At 39.0% G+C, this 7,861-nt stretch overlaps 1 pseudogene; it reads right to left on the bottom strand.

The window, feature by feature from the left end:
* Positions 1–2,571: 2,571 nt before the first annotated feature.
* On the bottom strand, positions 2,572–3,616 carry LOC129498732 (heterogeneous nuclear ribonucleoprotein A1-like; annotated as a pseudogene).
* Between the last annotated feature and the right edge of the window lie 4,245 nt (positions 3,617–7,861).

Raw genomic sequence — 7,861 nt, 5'->3', positions numbered from 1 at the left:
TACCAACTGTCCTATGACAAAACAGCTAAATATACAAAATATATTCTCTTAAGAATTATTTGTATTTATGTTTTGAGTGTCTACTATTTAGATAGTACTTTCCCACGTGTCTGAGAAGTTATATGACTTTTGACTTTTGATTCTTTCATGAAATAATTATGAAATCTAATGGAGAGACAAGATATACAAAGCATTTTATCATAAAAATAAATGAGTTTAAGATAGTAAAAGAAAGTTATATGAAAGGGTTTAAATTCAATATTTTAAAACTCAAGCTTACTAGAATATATAAGGCAGCTTATAAAAACATCCTTTGCTAACGAGAACAAGCAAAGCATATATAAATATATAAGGATATATAAATATATATATTTAAGCAAAGCATATATAAAGCATATAACAAGGACAAGCAAAGCATAAAAAATTAGCATATTATGGCTAATTTTTAACTGGATGATAAAGACAATGTTCTATATTTTCTGTCTCCTCCTGCTTGGAAAACTCTAAGTATAAAGATCTTTGTCTTTTTTCCTCACTGATCTGTCCCATGCACATAGGTCAGAGGCAAATACCTGCTCAGTAAGTGTTATTTTAAAAGTACTATTGAATGAATTTACAAGATAATGATTCCCAGGGAAAATTCAAGGAGAATTCTGTGAGTGGGTTAAAACCTAAGATTAATCTTGAAAGATGGGTTGGTTTGGATAAGTAGTTGGAAAGGAGGGTGATCTAAATGGAGTGACTGGCTCAGCTCCTAGTGAGCACTTTTTATTATCCATATACATTATACAAACTAGCAGGGACGACAGGCATTAACCCTGACACATGCTGCCAAAAGGTCAATTAAGAAAGGAGAATGGCCACCTGGATTTAGCAATAGGATTCCTTTCTACTGTAAGATTACTTTCCATGGGGTGCTAAAGATGGAGGCCAGACCTCAGACCAGTTATGAAAGGGCATAAAAGAGAGGCATTGGGTCTCTGCAAAAGTTGGGTAGTGAAACAACGATATATATCCTATAGTGAAACCCTAGGAAATTTCTTTTTAATATTGTCTTTAAAACTGGAGAAGCTTGAGCATGTTTAGATAGTAATAAAAAAAGACAGAGAGGTTGAAGATATATGTGAATCAAGGGTAATTGCTAGAATGAGGTCCCTCAAAATGAAGAAAGGTATTTAACCCGGATCATAAAAGGAAAGAATAAATTTGGACAACAGTCAGATAATGTGATGAGCAACCTAGCTGTGTATCTTTCATTTTTTTTAAGTTTTATAATAAAGATTTCCAAATATTCTGAAAGGCTACACGAATTTCATGATGAACACCCATAGTCTCACTACCTTTATTCCATGATTATTTGATGATATTGATCACATACCTGTCCATATTTCTATCCTATTCAGGCATAAATCCATCTTATTTTTGGATATGGTTTAAAGTAGGTTGAAAATGTCACTGCTAAATCTCTGGATATGCATATCATTACCTATTGTTCAACATTGTTAACTTTTTTTTTAAAGATTTATTTATTTATTCCTGAGAGACACAGAGAGAGGCAGAGACACAGGCAGAGGGAGAAGCAGGCTCTATGCAGGGAGCCCGATGTGGGACTCGATCCTCTGACCCCGGGGTCCCGCCTTGGGCCGAAGGCAGACACTCAACCGCTAAGCCATCCAGGCGTCCCAACTTTTTGTTATAAAATATACAGGTGAAAAGCACAAATATTCATTGTCCATAGATTGAATGAGTCTGAAAAATGCATACACCTACGTGGCACAAGCCAAACCTCTATGGAGATATAACAGATTTCCATTGCCCTCCCTCCAGAAGTTCTCTTATACTGCTTCCGAGTAAACCCCTGTTCTGGGTTTTTGGGTTTTTTTTTTTTTTCACTCTAGATTAGTTTTCCCTTTTCTAGAACTTCATGTAAGTGGAGTTCTACAGGATATACTCATCTGTGTTTGAGTTTTACCTGTGTCTCAGTTATTTGTAATTTGTTGTGTTTTACTGCTAAGTAGTGATCCATTCTTATTAATATACTGCAACTTCCTTATCCTTTTCTTCTCAGGGGACACCTGGACTTCAGACTGCTATTTGCCTGTTAATAAAACCGGTATGCAAATTCTTGAACTGGTCTTTTTTTTTTAAGATTTTATTTATTTATTTGAGAGAGAACATGCGAGCACAAACAGGGGGAGTGGCAGGCAAGGGAGAGAAGCAGGCTTCTCTTGGAGCAGAGAGCCTGATGAGGAGTTTCTTGATTCTTTTTTTTTTTTTTTTAAAGACACATTTATTCAGCGTCATGATCAGACTATTACATTTAGCAATCAACAGCATGGGTGCAAAAAAAAAAAATCTACATTAAAACCCTTTGTTGGAATGCTTTACACTTTCCACAGAACAGAAACTAAAATAACCTGTTATACAATTAGTCACAAATACAGTCCTCGAGTTTTTTGCCCATACACATGAGTATTGTCTAAAACATGTCTTCTGTGTAGCCGCTAGGCCCTGCCACCACTGTGCTTGGCTGAGTTCACAAGTCTGTTGTAACCTGTAGCTTCCCTGTCACTTCTCTGGCTCTCCTCTCCCGCTAAGCTTTGTTTCCTGGCAGTAATTAAAACCTTCTGCCACTGCCATAGCTGCTGCTGCTGCTGGAACCGCCATAGCCACCTTGGTTTCGTGGTTTGGCAAAGTATTGGCCTCCACCACCATAGGGGCCAGAGCTTCTGCCTCCAAAATTTCCTCCTTTCATGGGTCCAAAATTTGAGGATTGATTGTTGTAATTGCCAAAATCGTTATAGCTTCCGCCACCTCCAAAGTTGCTTCCGTCATTACCAAATCCGTGACAGCCATCCCCACTGCCACCGTATCCACCACCACCTCGACTGCCACCGAAGCCACCTCGACCACTGAAGTTCCCTCCACGACCAAAGTTGTCCTTCCCACCAAAACCACCTCCACGACCACCACCAGAGTTTCCAGAACCACTTCGGCCTCTTGGGCTGGACGAAGCTCTAGCCATCTCTTGCTTCGATAGGGCTTTCCTCACTTCACAGTTGTGGCCATTCACAGGATGGTATTTTTGAATGACAATCTTGTCTACAGAGTCGTGGTCGTCAAAGGTCACAAAGGCAAAACCTCTCTTTTTGCCACCGCCTCGGTCAGTCATGATCTCAATCACTTCAATTTTCCCATACTGTTCAAAATAATCTCTTAGATGATGTTCTTCAGGGTCTTCTTTAATGCCACCGACAAAAATCTTTTTCACAGTTAAGTGGGCACCGGGTCTTTGAGAATCTTCTCGGGAGACGGCCCTCTTTGGCGCCACGACTCTTCCGTCCACCTCGTGCGGCCGGGCGTTCGAGGCCCCGTCCACCTCCTCCACGGTGGCCTACGTGACGAACCCAAAGCCTCTGGAGCGCTTGGTGTCGGGGTCTCTCATTACCACACAGTCCGTAAGCGTCCCCCATTGCTCAAAATGGCTCCTCAGACTCTCATCGGTCGTTTCGAAGCTCAAACCTCCGATGAAGAGCTTCCGCAGCTGCTCGGGCTCTTTGGGAGACCCTGACTTAGACATGACGGCGGTGGGAGGGGAGACTTTCACGATGCTTACTCGGCGGCGTCCAGGGGCAGAAAGGAGTTTCTTGATTCTTGAGCCAAAGGCGGCTGCTTAACCGACTGAGCCACCCAGGCCACCCTTAAACTAGTCTTTTAATGGACATATAAAAACTCTTTCTTTTTCTACGGTAAATATCTAAGAATGGAATTTCTGGACTTAGGGAAGATGTTTGTTGAACTTTTGAGTAACTGCCAGACCTTTTTTTCAAATATGGCAATACTATTAAAGAAGTTTTGGCATAATTATGTAAAATTTCTGGGTTATTTTATGTTTAATTTGTGTCATTCTGGTGGGTGTATATCTTATTGTAATTTATTTTGTATTTTCCTGATAACTTGGGAAATATCTGTTGAAAATTTCATCCATTTTTTCTAAGTTGTTTGTCTTTTTATTATTGAACCCCAGAAATTGTTTATATATCTAGGAAACCAGTCATTTAAAAAAAATGTGCTGGGGCAGCCTGGGTGGCTCAGTGGTTTAGCACTGCCTTCGGCCCAGGGCCTGATTCTGGAGGTCCCGCATCGGGCTCCCGGCATGGAGCCTGCTTCTCCCTCCATGTGTCTCTGCCTCTGTGTGTGTGTGTGTGTGTGTGTGTGTGTGTGTGCGTCGTGTGTCTCATGAATAAATAAAATCTTTAAAAATAAAAAAAAATAAAAAAATTTAAATGTGCTTTCTTGAATAGTTTTTCCAGCTTATAAGTTATCTACTCATTTTCTTAAAAACCCCTCATTTTACGGAGGTATGATTGACATACAAAAAAACCCCTGCACATGTTTGGTGTATACAACCTGATGAGTACAGAGATAAGGGTACACCCATGAAACCATCACCACAGTCTTTGCCATGAATATATCCATCACCTCCAAACATTTTCTTAAATTTCTCTTGCATGTGTGTGGTAAGAAGACTTTTGAAAAGAATGAGTCAGTATTGGCTTTTGTCAAATTTTTATTGCAGTATCTGTTGAATATTTTTCCTTCTTTACTGTTAAGATCATGAATATGCATTACCTTTTTAATGTATTCACCAATATGGTAGAAATTGCATTATTCTTATTTCCAGTAAAAAGTCTGGGGCTCGTTTTGTGGAAGGAGCCACGATGTCCTTCGACAGGTGAATGGATAAAGAAGATGTGGTCCATATATACAATGGAATATTCCTCAGCCATCAGAAAGGATGAATACCCACCATGTGCTTCGACATGGATGGACCTGGAGTAAATTATGCTGAGTGGAGAAAGTCAACCAGAGAAGGACAATTATCATACGTGGAATACAAGAAATAATGAAAGGGACTATAAGGGAAGGGGGGAGACTGAGTTGGAAAAATTAGAGAGGGAGACAAACCATAAGAGACTCCTAACTCTGGGAAGCAAAGGGTTGCAGAAGGGAAGGTGGGTGGGGGGTGGGGTAACTGGGTGACGGGCTCTGAGGAGGGCACATGGAGAGATGAGCACTGGGTTTATACTGTATGTTGGCAAATTGAACTTAAATACAATAAAAAAAATAAAGTCTGGGGCTCAAGGTAGCAAAATAAATATTTCATTTAATTATATATTGAACTGCACGCAGGTGTGAATCCATAGCTCTCACTGCTACCTCTACACTACACTTGCCTGGCCTCACTTATAAAACATTGTAGGAGAATAGAAAAGCTAAAAGATGTTTATGAATGCAAGTTAGGTTTACAAATTTCTTGGGAGAAAAACGAGCAAGTTTTTTTCTACTAATTTCTTTATGAGATTACCGCCAAATAGCTAGTTGAGAACGTTAAAGAAGATAGCAGGAGTGAAGAGTTGTTGATAGAAATATTTCCAAAGATGAAAATAAGAGGGGACTAAAATATGCAGTAATATTGATTACTGGTCAATACTGAAGGCATAGTTAAGGTTACAAACAATGGCTTCAAATTGACAGTGGTCCTGGACCAGGCACAGTGCAGGCAAACTGCTGCTCTCATCTGTGGTTGGAAATTGGCTGATGAGGCACTATAAAATATTTAAGGGGGGCAATGAGTCTCTAGATGTCCCAAGAGGACAGCAGTAGTGAACGGCAAAGAGTGAAATTGGGATAACATGACAAGGTTAAGAGATGTTGAGCAGAGACTTCAACAGAATGAATCTCTCAGTGAGATTGATGAACCAAGGTCATTGGAAGGGGAGAGCAGAGCAGACCAGACTTGTGAAATTGCAGTGAGAGGTATATATAAGATTTTAGTTGATTTTAATATTTCAGAGTCGAGTGGTTCTAAGGAATGATAAAATCCAGCACGTGGTCATGAGGACAGGTCGTTGGAGGGGAGGAGTTTTGCAGCTAGAAATGTTCCAAAGCTTAAACACTAGATGTGTTCATCGCAGTCACCCTAGACATTGGAGAAACTCCAAGAGAAAAGGAAGAAAGTGAGCTCAGTGCCAAATTGTTGGTCAAGGTTGGAGGTGGGTGTCCGGATGGTCATAAGATACATACATGAGGACAGGAAAGATGTAGTATTCCTAGATTTTCTGAGTCTTAACAACAGAGGGTTTTGTACAAAAGTGGGGAGATTCATCTAGACATAGAATTGGTACAAAAGTGTAAGTGAAATTTCTGTGTAATGTATTCTTCGATATAGCATCCTTTTCCAAGGGGACTGTACATCATAATTTATTGCAGTGCTCATAATAAAGACATAAACGTAGATCCCCTCATCCCTCAAATTAAGACTTATGGCCAGATACTAAATTGACCAAACTTAATGAACAAAACTCAGTCTTAGTTTCTACAACAAATCTCCAACAAAGTAAGTTTATCGTGGTCTGGTATATGGATGTTTGAATTTATTTTTCTCTTCCCATATGGATGTTTGAATTTATTTTTCTCTTCCCATGTACATGATTTGATATCACAGAGACACAACTCAACCCGAGGAAGTACCCACACCATGGCATGGCTATTAGAGTAATGAATTTTCAGTTGGAGGATAAATCTTATATTCCACTTCATGGAAAACTTGGGAGTGTTTGCAGTATATCAGTAACAGGAACAAAACTGGTTGCAATTGGTATTTTATGTCCAAGGGTCAATTGGCAGAATGAGTTTTATGGTTAAAGCCACAAAGAAAGTAAAAATGTGACAAGTTTCCGACTGTTTGAATGAAATACTTTTAGGTCCTTGCTGTATTAGCAAGACAATGGCAGCAAATGTTTATGCCTAGGTCATTTCTGCTTTCTCCACATGCCTGAGCTGAGTCATCACCTTTTGAGAGGATCCATTCGGTGGCAAGAAAGAGATTGGCTGTGTTCTCCATGTCCCTTGTGTGAAAGCCAAAGTATATTTTCCTTCTCCATGTAGCAGTCATGGAATCCATTTCTGTCGTATTTGTACCACAGAACATATTTCAGTAAGTCTGGTGTTAGTAGACCATATCGGCCTCCAGGCTTCTGTTTGTTTTTCTGAGAAATCAATAAAGCTGGGATGTGATGGAAATCCCATTTGTATGAATCTCTCAGTGAAAGTCTCAACACAGCATTAAAAATCATAGAGTGACTTGATTTTTATCTCTTAATATTATAAAGTAACAAGTGTTTGGGGGCATCAAATGAGGGTGTAGAAGAGCTAAAGTTATGGAAAAGCATAATACTGAACGGTAATATCTGGAAAATTATTTCACCAGTCTGGGGATGACAAGGATCAAGCATGGAAAAATCTGTGATAACTCAAATTGTAGGATCTCTTAAGATTGAGAAAACACTCTCCTCTAGAATATACAAATCCAAATACTATAAGTAATTTAGAAAACAAAACACATATTTTTAATGAAATGTCTAGTGTCTATTCCTGGAATTATCAATAACTATGATGTAATAAAATCTGATTAAATTCAGTATGTTTTTAATAAGAACACAAACAAGACTGGTGCCTGGGTGGCCCAGGTGGTCAAGTGTCCAACTTTTGGTTTCCACTTAGGTCATGATCTCAGGGTTGTGGGATGGAGCCCCAAGGTTCATATTCAACACAGAATTTGCTTGGGATTTTCTCTCCCACCCATTCAAATAAATAAATATAAATAAATATTTTTTAAAAAGAGTACACACAGAACCTTATTATTATCAAACACTTACTTGAAGTATGTTTGTGTAATGCATATGTCAACAAATATATCAACTGCTGAATAGTTCCGAGGAAAGTATTTATTTAATAATAAAAAATAATCAGATTTCCCCTCCTACAATTATGAGCTATTACACTAAAATCATCTCTT

The sequence above is a fragment of the Nyctereutes procyonoides genome, unplaced genomic scaffold (genome assembly GCF_905146905.1).
Source record: "Nyctereutes procyonoides isolate TBG_1078 unplaced genomic scaffold, NYPRO_anot_genome, whole genome shotgun sequence".
Classification (NCBI taxonomy): domain Eukaryota; kingdom Metazoa; phylum Chordata; class Mammalia; order Carnivora; family Canidae; genus Nyctereutes; species Nyctereutes procyonoides.
Note: the sequence above shows the minus strand (reverse complement) of the source record. Positions and strands in the feature narration are given on the sequence as shown.